Genomic DNA, 14,524 nt, shown 5'->3' on the forward strand with positions numbered 1-14,524 from the left:
TGGTGCTTTTATGCAAGGACCTACAGACACCCTGTGCTCAAAGAAAATATCGTCAGTAATTATGAGACATGGGATGGCTATAATTAATTTCTTGTCTCAACCTTTAGCCAGGCCCAGCTCCATCTGCACATCAGCCCTGACGCTAGCTGTGCTACATAGATAGCGTCTTCCTCTTTGAGCTGAACGTGAATACACAATTCAGTCACGTTAGCTGACGTCAGTGACGTGCTAACTAGCTGACCAGCTTTCCATTATAAACTTGTTTAAAAAGGTAACGTTAGGGAAAAACGAATCACGACACACTTAAACTTCATTTAACATTAAACAGCGTATTATATTGTTGGCAGATAACGAGACTTAGATCAAAGCGAGTATCATTGAAAAGTGAAGAAGAGGATGATGCCGTTATCTTGACGTTCCACCAAAGATATTTTATTGTGAAGGAGATCACACTCTGAAACGCCAATAGTCTCACTCCAGTCTATGTGAAATTATGCCAACTGACCCCCCCCCCCCCCCTTTGGATCTACACGATTCACGTGAATGACATATTTGAACTGAATACGGTAAATTTTGCTGAGAAATATTATATTCAATGCATTAGGTAAAAGAACATTCTGTTATGTTAAAATATATCAAAATATTGGTTGGAACTAGTCTGTCTTTCCCAAACTTTGGTTGTGACTTGTCCTTATCGTCCCGATGCAAACTTATGCCCTCGTGCACACATCAAACTGTGCAGCTCTAATGTGATCATCACAGGTTAGCGGCTGCATGAGGACCATGAGGGAGAACATGGACGTCCCCACTATTCTGCAACAGCAGTGCTGTGTGAAGAGAGTGCAACACATTTCTTTGTCACATGGCTGATATGGTGTTAACGTGGCACAGTTGGTGTCTCCCTGCCTTATTACGTGGAGCATCCACAGTTAGTGAAGTGTTGTGTTGTCTGCTTGTGGACCTCGGTGTCACAGTGGGACAGAGACCACATCAGCTTCACCCTTAAGCCACGAGTACACGTGAATGTGATGGAACATGGCTGCAGGCTGTGGTGTTGTAACCATGTGTTCTGGTGTTCATGATGAACTGATGGTGGAATTGTTTTGAGTCCAGTTTGAATCACTAAATAGTTTCATGACATCTTTTTCTCTGGTGTCTGGTGTCTTTTCTCTCTCTATATTTGATCTTCTATCATCTCTCCAGACTCTGTCAGGCTGCTGAATGGGACTAGTCTGTGCTCAGGCAGACTGGAGGTGAAGTCCAACCAGTCCAACCAGTGGTGGTCCTCAGTGTGTGAAGCTGACTTTGACCAGCAGGATGCAGAGGTGGTCTGTAGGGAGCTTAGCTGTGGGGCTCCTTCAGTCCTCCAGGGGGCGCTCTATGGAGACGTGGGGGCTCCAACGTGGACCAAAGAGTTCCAGTGTGGAGGCCATGAGTCTGCTCTCCTGGACTGTAGAAGCTCAGGCTCAGATAGAAACACCTGCTCACCTGGCATAGCTGTTGGACTCACCTGCTCAGGTAGAAGAGGAGCTGCAGCTTCGATCTGGTTCATTTCTGTTCTCATCAAACTCACTTTGCTCTTTGACTGACGACTCTCTTCTTTCTGTTCAGAGCCTGATGATGTCAGGTTGGTGGGAGGAGCCAGTCGCTGTTCTGGAACACTGGAGGTGAGACAGGGAGACTGGAGACCAGTGGTTGACTATTACTGGACCCTGAAGGAAGCAGCTGTTGTCTGTAGAGAGCTGGACTGTGGCTCTGCTTTTTCTGTAGGACGGAGAGAGGAGTCCTCAGACAGACCTGTGTGGTGGATCAGGTCTGACTGTGTTCATTCTGGATCCACTCTGAGGGAGTGTGCAACATCAGTCTCCTTTTCCTCCATCCTGAATCTCACCTGCTCAGGTAAGCCCCTCAGTGACATCATCTATGACATCATCTATGACAGCAAGGTTCCCAGTATGTTCCTTCCTCTGTCCCAGTGACAGTCAGTGGTTTGCACTGGACTGAACTGTAAAGTTCTCCAGGACAATGACGTCCTAGAATGTAGAGAAGTGGGCTGGTTTCTGGTTTCTCGTCCCTCAGCTCCATCTAAAGTCTTACCAAACTCCTTTCAGTAGAGAACTACAAACAGGCAGTAGGACCATATAACAGCTGTGCTCAGGGCCCGGTTTCCCGATAACGTCCACTCTTAGCGCGCTACGAAGACTCCTACGTTATGACTTACCAAAGTTGTTTACCTCTATAGTCGTGGTTCCCGAACAGTCTCTTAGGAGTCTTCTTAAGAAACCCTCCTTATGTCGTATGTACACGGCGCTGTCCAGAAAGAAAGTGCTGAAATCGATTGCTCAGAGTTCGATTTTCCATTTCATGCGCACGTGCATGACAGCACTCTATTATAAAATGTAGGCTATTGCAGTGTTTGCCAATAAAACATGGCTAGAAATCCTTCTAGGCCTAAACATTTATTTAACCATGGTCGAACATACTACCGTAGCCTATACTAATTTAAAAAATATATAATAAATATAGAAACAGCGGAGGAGATTGAGCCAATTACATCCTTAATTACATGCGTATTTGTTGCCGTTGAAGTCAAAACTTATGCAATATAGCCGCGTCGGTCAATATATCCATGGGATTGAAGTTGATCCTTATGAAATTATCTATACCAACGGCTCCGAGATGGCGACGTCTTTGGTTCAGCTACTTCTGAGGTTGAGGTAAAGCTTAGCCTTGTGATGAAATGCATGCGCATTTTATTTTTATTTTCTTCATGAATGACTTAAAACCACTGGTGAAACACTGGCAATGTGCAGTTCCATGCGCAGCGGGAATTTCTGGATTACTGTACAGTGGCGGCGACTAGCGTCAGGAGCTGAAACATCCCTACGATAGAGCTAAGAAGGCTCTAACAGTGCTCCAGACCACTCTTACCAACGTATGACGTACGAAAGAGATTCGTAGCAAAGAACGTTTCGGAAACACGCAAAATGTTAAGTAGGAACTCTAAGTAGGGGTTACGAATGACGTAGCGTTAAGAAGGCTTTAAGAAGGCTTCGGGAAACCGGGCCCAGGTCATTTCACTGGCTTCCAGTCCATTTTAGAATTGATTTGTTAATGATAATGGTGTTTTTAAGACCCTACATGGTCTGGGACCCCGATATCTCTCTGACAGGCTTGTGAGGTACCAAGCAGCCAGACTTCTCAGGTGGTCTAGAACAGGCCGTCTGGTTATTCCCCAGCTCTCCAGGAAAACTGGTGAAAGTGCCTTTAGCTTTTCATCATGGTGGGTGAGCCCCGATGCTGTTGTCCTTTAAAACTAAACTGGAAACATTCCTTTCTAGCGGCACCGTCTAGGGGCCCCTTCCAGAAAGCAGGCTCAAACAACTCTGAACTGAACCCTGAACTCTGAGTCGACCAACTCTGAGATGGGCAAATCTGAGTTTTCTGTTCCAGAACAGCTGTTCTGAATTAGTTCAGTCAACTCTGAGGATGTAAACTCTGAGTTAAGCGCGTGCCTGCCGACTCTACAAAGCCATCATTAATGGAGCTCCGATACTACGATTCACTATGGCAACCGGGAGAGAGTTAGGGATATTACTGAGTGTTTATGTAGAAAACGAGGTCATCCTTAGAAAGCGGACCAACGTAACTGCATCAAAGTGGAGACAGTTGGCGTGGCAGATAATCACTGCCTGACTTAATGTGTATAACTGAATGAAACAGTGGATTGATCTAAAGGTGATAAGTCTTTACTTTCAGCCTCACAGAGCGACACTGTGGTGTAACAGTTAGCAACGCTGCCTACGGTGCAGGCGACAGAGGTTCAACTCCCACGGTTCACAAAGTAGCGCAGTGAGCAAATAATCATTTTCATATCGGTGTAATCCCCCCAGGCACAAAAAGAAAGTGGCTGCAGCCGAAAATTAAGCATAAGAATATTGCACAAATACGTAGACTAAGTCATATGATTTTAATCATCCATCCATCCATTGTCTACCGCTTATCCTGTATTCAGGGTCGCGGGGGGCTGGAGCCGATCCCAGCTGTCATTGGACGAAGGCAGGGTACACCCTGGACAGGTCGCCAGTCTATCACAGGGCCGACATGTAGAGACAAACAACCAAAAGAGCTCTGCAAAGAATCTGGATTATGTCCATGATATGAAATTTTGAAAATGTCGGAGAATATTGTTTAGATATGTGATCGGTAGGAAAAACGTTAATTTCCTTCTAAGTAATCAAAATCCTCTCCCGACGTAAAGCTGCTAGAATCACTTTTATTTCCATATCGATATATATCACATATATATATATATATATATATATATATATATGCCGATATCTATCTATCTATCTATCTATCTATCTATCTATCTATCTATCTATCTATCTATCTATATATATATATCGGTATCGGTAATCGACCAAATGAGTTTTAAAATATCGGCATATCGGATATTGGCAAAAAATCCAATATCATGCATCCCTAATTTCCATATCGATGGTTGACTAGGAAAGGACGGCAATTGTTTTCAGTTGGTTCAGATTCCAGAAAAAGGCGGAGACGTGTAGGAGAAACTCAGGTTTTTAGTCCAGGCAAACTAACTCTTTTCTATTTTAAATATGCAAATGAGCTCAACACTAAGCCAAATTGACTTGTCCGATAAGCCATAAAGTCACAAGTAAAACAGGGGCCAAATAACTAACACATTCATGTCCATTCAGTTAGTTAACCTATGCATAAACACAATAAATTTGAAGTCACTTGCCACACTTACCTGGGTCACTTGCCACAAAAAGACTTACACTCACCGGCAACTTTATTAGGTACACCTCGCTAGTACCGGGTTGGACCCCCTTTTGCCTTCAGAACTGCCTTAATCCTTCGTGGCATAGATTCAACAAGGTATTGGAAACATTCCTCAGAGAGTTTGGTCCATATTGACATGATAGCATCACGCAGTTGCTGCAGATTTGTTGGCTGCACATCCATGATGCGAATCTCCTGTTCCACCACATCCCAAAGGTGCTCTATTGGATTGAGATCTGGTGAATGTGGAGGCCATTTGAGTACAGTGAACTCATTGTCATGTTCAAGAAACCAGTCTGAGATGATTCACCCTTTATGACATGGCGCGTTATCCTGCTGGAAGTAGCCATCAGAAGATGGGTACACTGTGGTCATAAAGGGATGGACATGGTCAGCAACAATACTCAGGTAGGCTGTGGCGTTGACACAATGCTTAATTGGTACTAATGGGCCCAAAGTGTGCCAAGAAAATATCCCCCACACCATTACACCACCACCACCACCAGCCTGAGCCGCTGATACAAGGCAGGATGGATCCATGCTTTCATGTTGTTGACTCCAAATTCTGACCCTACCATCCGAATGTTGCAGCAGAAATCGAGACTCAACAGACCAGGCAAATTTTTCCAATCTCCTATTGTCCTTAGTGGCCTTTTTTCGGAAGATGGCAAATGACTCTGCTGTCCTGACATTGGTCGGGAACTCGTTCCACCACTGAGGCGCCAGAACAGAGAAGAGTCTGGACTTTGCTGAGCGACATTTGTTGGTACCAGCCGGCCAGCTGAAGTAGAGGAGCGAAGTTCTCGCTTCGGGGCGTGTGGTTTGACCAGTGTTTGAAGGTAGATGGGTGCCGTTCCATTGATGGCCCTGAAGGCCAGTGCCATCGTCTTGAATTGGATGCCTGCTGCAACAGGGAGCCAGTGAAGGTCACGGAGGAGGGGGGTCACATGGGAGAATTTGGGTAGATTGAAGGTAAGGCGTGCTGCAGCGTTCTGGATACGCTGCAATGGTTTAGTCGCAGAGGCCGGGAGTCCGGCCAGGAGAGAGTTGCAGTAGTCAAGGCGAGATGACCAGTGCTTGAACCAGGAGTTGCGTTGCATCCTTTGTGAGGAAGGTCCGAATCTTGCGGATATTGTAGAGGGCAAATCTGCAGGATCGGGCCACAGCAGTGATGTTGGGGGTGCAGGATAGTTGGTCATCGAGGATTACACCCAGGTTCCTCACAGTTGAGAAAGGTAATACTGTGATGCCCTCGACAGTGACCGTCAGGTCCATGCGAGGGCAGTCTTTCCCTGGGATGAAGAGGAGTTCGGTTTTATTCAGGTTAAACTTGAGGTGATGTGCAGTTGTCCAGACACAGATGTCAGCCAGACAGTCCGAGATGCGAGTTGCAATGTGAGTGTCAGAGGTTGGGGGAAAAGAGAGGAACAGCTGGGTGTCATCTGTGTAGCAATGGTAGGAGAATCCATGCGATGTAATAACAGAACCTAGTGATCTGGTGTATAGTGGGAACAGAAGCGGTCCTAATACTTGAGGGCCTTGAGGGACACCCGTGTCCAGAGAACAGGGTTTGGACATAGAGCCATTCCGTGTGACCTGAAAGGTGTGATTTGTCAGGTATGATGTAAAACAGGTGAGAGCAGAGTCAGTTATGCCAAGTTCAGCCAGAGTGGAGAGGAGGATTTGGTGGTTGACTGTGTCGAATGCAGCAGATAGGTCGAGGAGAATGAGAACGGAGGAGTAGGATGAGGCTCTGGTGTCTCGCAGGGACTCGGTCACTGTGAGAACGGCCGTCTCAGTGGAGTGAGCAGTCCTGAATCCTGATTGATTAGGGTCAAGGAGGTTGTTCTGCGAGAGATAGGATGACAGTTGGTTGTAGGCGGCACGCTCCAAGGTTTTAGAGAGGAATGAAAGAAGAGATAAAGGTCTTTAGCTTTGGATGTCAGTAGCATCTAGGGTGGGTTTTTTAAGGAGAGGCTTCACTGTAGCAGTCTTAAAAGCCACTGGAATGAGACCAGAGGTGAGGGAGGAGTTGATCAGGCTGGTGAGGAATGGCAAGATGTCGTGTGAGATGTCTTGGAGAAGAGAGGAGGGAATCGGGTCAAGGGAGCAGGTGGTGGCACGGTTAGATGCAACAAGTGTGTGAACGTCTTCAGAGGTGAGGGGGCTGAAGCTGGTAAGGCCATCAGAGTTGAGAGTTGGGGGAGATGTTTTCTAGGAGGGAATAGGTTTGAATGAGGAGCTGATGTCATTTACTTTCTTGGTAAAGTAAGTTGCAAAGTCATCAGCAGTAAGGGAGGAAGGAGGGGGAGGGGTAGGAGGGGTGAGGAGGGAGGAGAACATGGAGAAGAGTTTCCTGGGGTTGGAGGCGGAAGAGTTGATCTTTGCCAGGTAGAAGGCAGATTTAGCTGCCGAAACAGTTGAGGTGAAGTCAGAGAGGAGGTGGTGGTAGTAAGCAAGGTCCTTGTGCTGGCCCGATTTCTTCCATTTTCTCTCTGATGCTCGCAACAATGATCTGTTGGTTCGCAGAGGTTCAGACAGCCAGGGAGGGGAGGGAGATGATCGCGCAGGTCGTGAGATGGGGGACAGAGAGTGTCCAAAGAAGAGGAGAGTGAGGACATCAGGATGGAGGAGGCTTCCTCAGTAGGCATTAAGGAGAATTGTTCTGTGGATGGTAGTGAGGAAATAACAGTTGAGGAGAGAGCGGAGGGAGTGAGGGATTTCAGGTTGCAGCGGCTGGTGACAGTTCGAGGCGTAGAGGGGAAGAATGTGGTGGGCTTCATGGGGAGAGAGAAAGTCACAAAGTGGTGGTTGCACACGGTGAGCGGGGTAACACAGAGTGCCGAGATGCCACAGGATCTTGTGAAGACAAGGTGGCCAGTGAGTGGGTGGAGAGGAGGAGAGTGTACGGTCAAATGCGGAGAAGAAGTCAATGAATTCAGATGAGTGCAGCTTTCCCGGGTGGATGTTGAAGTCACCGAGGACGACGAGTGGTGTGCCATCATCAGGGGAGCAGCTCAGGAGGGCATCCATCTCATCTAAAAAGTCACCAAGAGGACTGGGTGGGCGATAGATCACTATGATGTTGAGCTTGAAAGGAAGGGTGACAGAGACGGCGTGGAATTCAAGTGCAGATCGGGGTAGGTGGTCCAGAGGAAGGACCTGGTAGGACCACCTGGGTGAGATGAGGAGCCCAGTTCCTCCTCCTCGCCCTGTTCGTGTTGGGGAGTGTGAAAACGAGTAGGCAGTTGAGAGGGCAGCTGGAGTGGCAGTGTTTTCTGGGGTGATCCAGGGAGGCATACGCTGAAATGGTGTCCGCCTTCTTGACTGCATACTGGCAGTTCCACAGCCCCCCTAGTACTTCAAGTTCCTTACCGGTGGAGAATGGTGGGTAGCAGAGATTGGATGGGTTACAGCCTCGAGCGAAGGGTGTCTGGTAAAATCTTCTCCAGTGTGATGTCCTGACTGGGATAAGACACATGGCTGCGATGGGAGGGGGGTGAGATATTACGCCTAACTCAATGGACTTCCTCGATGGACTCCCGCAGATAGACTCCCTTGTCTTTGTTCAGCTGTCTTGACTCCGGCAGATAGACTCCCTTGTCTTTGTTCAGCTGTCTTGACTCCTGCAGATAGACTCCCTTGTCTTTGTTCAGCTGTCTTGACTCCGGCAGATAGACTCCCTTGTCTTTCTTCAGCTGTCTTGACTCCGGCAGATAGACTCCCTTGTCTTTCTTCAGCTGTCTTGACTCCGGCAGATAGACTTTCTTGTCTTTCTTCAGCTGTCTTGACTCCTGCAGATAGACTCCCTTGTCTTTCTTCAGTTGTCTTGACTCCCGCAGATAGACTCCCTTGTCTTTGTTCAGCTGTCTTGACTCCTGCAGATAGACTCGCTTGTCTTTGTTCAGCTGTCTTGACTCCTGCAGATAGACTCTTGTCTTTGTTCAGCTGTCTTGACTCCTGCAGATAGACTCCCTTGTCTTTGTTCAACTGTCTTCGTTCTGCTGTCCTGACGCTGCAGCTGACGCTGTAGTGACAGCCTTGCTCAGTGCTCAGTTTACCTGATGCACAGACTGGGGCCCCTCCCTCCAATGAAGTCTATTGACTACAGCTGAGCTGGCTGAAACTAGCTGATTGCCCACTCGGTATGGACAGCTTCACAACAATTTAAACAACAAGCTATCAACACAAGACCAAAAGGTTACAACTAGCTTTACTCACAGAATGCCTAAACCCAAATCTACAATTAGTTTCTGACTTACCAACAAGAGACAAAGCAGCTTCCTTCCTTTCTCCAGACAAATGTGGCTTGAAGGAGTTTCACTGGCAGTCCTTTATGTTCTGACTTGGGCCCCTCCCTCCAGTCAAGTCTATTGACTACAGCTGAGCTGGCTGTAACTAGCTGATTGCCCACTCAGTATAGACAGCTTCACAAGAATTTAAAGACAGATGAAAACCAGATTGACACACTTTCCAGACATTCCAGCTCTTTAAATAAGTTTGCCAGACACAAAAAACTGCTTGTCTTTTTGTAGTAAGCAAGTATTTTAGACCAGACGGGCCACACATCAGACTTCCACTGTTTGAAAAGAGCTTTGCAGTGTTATGAGAAGCTAGCCACAGCAATATCTAGGCTAGAAACCCAATCCTCTTTATCCATGCCATTTTAGGCTGTGATTCTACATCACGTCTATTTGGCATAGGAAAGGGAATGGCATTGAAAAAAGTAAAGAACGACACTAGCTTTCTCAAACAAGCTAAGGTGTTCAGCCAGTCACAGGAAAATGTGGGAAAAGGCATCATCATTGCAGCAGGTGAAAAAGCGCTAGTATCACTGTATGGGGGCGAAAAAGATGAATCACTGGATATGCTAAGATACAGGTGATTCTGTATTAAAGTAACTCTGAACTCATCTCCAGTGGAGCCTCAAACTCTCCCTCCAACGTCAACAGCTGCAAAGTTCCATAGTCTTTGGGTCTTTTACCAAATAATGGCGTGGAAAGGGGGAAGTGAACGTATGGACCCAAATGACTGGGGGTGGCATTTTTTGGATGGGAGATTTATGCCAATAATGACCGATCAGCCTGCGGCACCACCAGAAATACTAGATGTTGTCCGCTGTAGTTGCAAGAAAGACTGCAGCACAAAGAGATGCACATGCAAAAAACATGGACTCCCTTGCACTGACATTTGCGGAGAATGTCGTGGTACTAGCTGCACAAACTCACAGTTGCCTGATTTATCAGATGAGTATGACCCAGAGGGGAAGAACTAAGCAAAGAACAAACCAGGAACTGATATAGGGGGTGCCAGAACCAAGAGCCACAGAGAAGGGGTCGAGGATCCAGGCTGGATTTTAAAAAAAATAAATAAAAAAAAATAAAATAAAAATAAACACCAAAAAAAACTCTCCCCTTTTGTTGCTACCTTGTCGTGGTGGGGAGGCTTGTGTTCCTCCGTGACCCTGAATACTATACCGGCGGGGGATATAGCCCTGGCAGGTACTACCAAGCCAGACAGTTTCCAGGTAAGAGGCCAGTCTAAAAGCAGCAGGATGATTGGATGAAGATTTGGCTGATATATTTATCATACATATGAATGGTGTTTCTGCCTATGCAAGATAGGACATATTCAATAAGTTTGGAGCTCATGTGAATATTCAAATTCATTTCAAAAGAAACTTGTAATACAAAAAAGTTACTTTTGGGTGTATTTTGGCTATATTCGATTAGTGTATAGCTCATTTGCATATTAAAATTTATTTTCAAAGAAACTTGTAATACGTTTTGTTTAACTTTTCATGGGTACTTTCATTGTGTAAAGTTTCATTTTGATAGGAGTAAAGGAAAAAAATCGCCCCTTTGGGGTGTATTGTTGCCTGGCCTTATTGGCACACATCTGGGATTGATGAGAAATTAACATATTTCCTCAACTAGGATTTCTTAGGACTTTTAGTATGTTGTTCTGGACACCTCATAGAAATGATCTATGCTGAAAAAAATTATTTTACAATTAGTCTGTCGGAAAACGCTACTTTGCCTGGACTATTTGTTGAAACAAACCTGCCAGTGAGCAGGTTAGGTTCACAGAGTCAGTTACTATGGTAACTGACCTAAAGGTTGAGTTCACTCTCTTTCTGGAATGGAAAACTCAGAGTTTCCCTCTTCTCAGGGTTAACAAACTCAGAGTTTCAGGAAAACCTGCTTTCTGGAACGGGCCCCAGGAGTCTGGTTGAAGGTCTGGATTATTACTTTTATTGTGTTCTTTCTTTTTATTGGTTTTAACCTACATGTCACCTGTTGCTTTTACTATTCTTTATTTATTGACTTGTCTTATAGATTCTAACTAGTTGGTTGCTTCTTTTTATGTATTTCTATTCCTACTTTTTAAAGGATTTGATTCACATGCATCATTGATCACATCTGGTGCTTTTATGCACACAAGGGCTGAAGTTGGGTCTCAGCTTTGGTCGGGACACTGCCCAGCAACCCCACTGTCTAGCAGCTACGCTTACTCTCTGGGTGGGGAAATAGCTTCGGATGTCTCTTTTCTTTGTCCAGACCTGCAAACTCAGAGGGGCTGAAAAAGGTGACAAATTTGCCAAATAAACCTGAGTAGGGTGGTTTGGGGGCATCCCCCCCCAGAAGATTTCTCTGTGGTTTTATCACATAAATGAAGCATTCTGGTGAACTCTGAGGAGAAAATAAGGGAAAAGACAAGATTTACTTCAGGTAAAAAAAACCAAATGTAGTAACAGATCAACAACAATAAGCACACAAACACTTACAACAGTACATGTAATCATGCAAACCCAGCAGAGGCTCTGAAGAAATCATTCATCAATGTAATTACAGTATATACATTTAAAGTACTCATACACAGTGGCGTCATTAGGCCTATTTTAGGGGGGCTTCAGCCAGTTATTATTAACTTAAATGTGATCATAAATCTTAGTTTCCCTTCACTTCATAGTGGAAGCGGTAGAGAGTCAGAGTCAGTGCGTCGTTATCCAGTCCATTCCACTTGGTCATATTGAGCACGCTCACATCACTGAAATCCAGTCCACGTTTTCCCTGCAACCTAGGTTGCACTCGGTACCTGGGTACCTGCAGTGTGTGTACCGGGAGCGGAGCACACAGAACCTACTAGATCAGCATTAGGAGAAGAACGTGAACAAGAATGGATATACGGAATTTTTTCAAGAGAGTAAGTATTCATCACTGCTGATAGTAACAATAAGTTAGCTGCAGCCCCCCAGCTAACAGGAGAAAGTCCCACGTGATTGCCAAATGCTCCCTGTTTGACAAATAAAAACCTGGCCTGCACACTCTGTAGCTGAGAGCCCCCTGTACAGGAGGCAGCATGAGATGCGTGCTGCATATCTCTGTGCACGTCTTACCTTTGTTGTTTTGCGGTCAAAAGTTACATTTCAGCTCAAAAAGAACTCTGCTACAGTAGCTAGCTAGTTAGTCCGAAATGCAATGTGAAGGTCCTGGTTGTTTGTAGAGTTTATACAGTTTTGGCTAATACTTAATGAATAAGAAGCATTGGTTAAATACGGCACTGTAACTGTGGATTTTTTTCTTTTTTTGTTGTTGTTAATGCTGTAAACATACAGTACTTCCTGTGTTTGTTGTTGTACTGTGTTAAAAATGTAATGGTGGCCTAAAACATTTACACAGTAAAGTATCTCTGTTAAATCTGTCCAAAACGTGCAATTTCTGTTTTTGATAGCTATTTGTGAAATTAAACGTTCGCTCACATTCTGTGCATCTCCTGGGGGCTAAGCCCCCCCTGTCCTTAAAACCTATTGACGCCCCTGCTCATACATATGCATACCAATTTCTAAAAGCACAAAGGACATATTTCAGGACCTACAGACACCCTGTGATCAAATAAAGTATCGTCAGTAATTATGAGACATGGGATGGCTCTAATTCATTTCTTGTCTCAACCTTTAGCCAGGCCCAGCTCCATCTGCACCTCAGCCCTGACGCTAGCTGTGCTACATAGATAGCGTCTTCCTCTATGAGCTCTCATTCTGGAAAAGAAGTGTCCAGATATTATCTGCTGGGTCGGCGCTCCTTCATAATGACATCTGAACTGACGTTGATTGTAGGCTAACGTTAATACACAATTCAGTCACATTAGCTGACGTTAGGGGTGTGAATCTTTGGCTTCACTTCGATTCGATTAACGATACAGTAGTTGGCGATTCGATTCAAGGACGATTTCTTTTTTTTGCAACGATTCGATTCGATTCTGTAAACCACGATTCGATTCAGTAACTTGTAACCAAAATTCTATATCCATGAAATAAACATGCAATAATGCAAGTGAGACTATCTGTATTCTTCTGAAAGGTAAAAAAAATCACATATTTATTCTAGAAAAAAAGTAGTCCTGCATAATATTTTATGCTGAATACAAAAATGTAATTAAATATTGCTCAGTTATTTTGAACAATATTCAAAAGACTACATGCTGGCAGGGGAGAGTGCGTCTTAAACGTATTAAAACATTAATCATAAGTAAGAATCACGATTCATCCCATTAAATGCATATCGATTATTGGTGAAGCCAAAACGATTCAATTTATTTATTTTAGCAGATCGATTTAGTAGAATCTATAGGCCTGACAATCGGTTCATCGATTAATCGAATGAATCATTACACCTCTAGCTGACGTGCTAACTAGCCGACTAGCTTTCCATTATAAACTTGTTTGAAAAGGTAACGTTAGGAAAAAGGAATCACGACACACTTAAACTTCATTCAACATTAAACAGCGTATTATATCGTTGGCAGATAACGAGACTTACCTCAAAGCGAGTATCATTGAAAGGTGAAGAAGACGACGATGCCGTTATCTTGACGTTCCACCAAAGATATTTTATTGTGAAGGAGATCACACTGTTGGGGATATAGTAGGAGCAGATTTGGTTTTCAACAGCTAATTAATAATGTCAATATGATTATCAATATTAATTAGATTTAATATATCATTATGATATAATCATGAATATATGGGGCACCACCCTGGGATGGGAAAACTGTATTCAGTCTCAATATAAAGGTTTTATACTCACATGCCAATCACCGTGATCATTGGCATGAAGGTATAAAAACAATCGAACAATTAAAAAGGCGTGAAATTCGAGCACTAGCCTTCATAACCTGCTGTTATCCAGTGACATACACAACAAGCAAAAGAGACCGCTAGTTATAATATAATAAGATTTATTAAAATCAGTAATAATGATCACAATCAATAACACTGCAATTAACAAAGCCTTATTACCTAATTACACACAAAGCTAAGCTAAACAAGGGAAGAGACACACGTGGAGTGTGTGTGTGCATGTGTGTAGAGAGAGAGAGAGAGAGAGAGAGAGAGGGCCAGGTACAGCTATTTCCCGCAGCGTGCAGTGGTGGAGCCACTGACGTCTGATAGAATAGCGAGAGAGAGAGGGAGAGATGGCTGGGTACAGCCGACAGATGGAGCTATTTCCCACAGCGTTCAGGGGCGGAGCCACTGACGTCTGATAGAATAGCGAGAGAGGGAGAGAGAGATGGCCGGTACAGCCACCAGATGGAGCTATGTCCTCAGTGTTACGCCCGGCTCTGAGGCCGCAACAACACACAGGCAAAGGCAGCGCGATGTAGCGAAATACAATGTGTTTTATTGATTAGACAACAAAAGGAATGTGCAATG

Source organism: Eutrigla gurnardus, assembly GCF_963514095.1.
Source record: "Eutrigla gurnardus genome assembly, chromosome: 24".
Taxonomy (NCBI): Eukaryota; Metazoa; Chordata; class Actinopteri; order Perciformes; family Triglidae; genus Eutrigla; species Eutrigla gurnardus.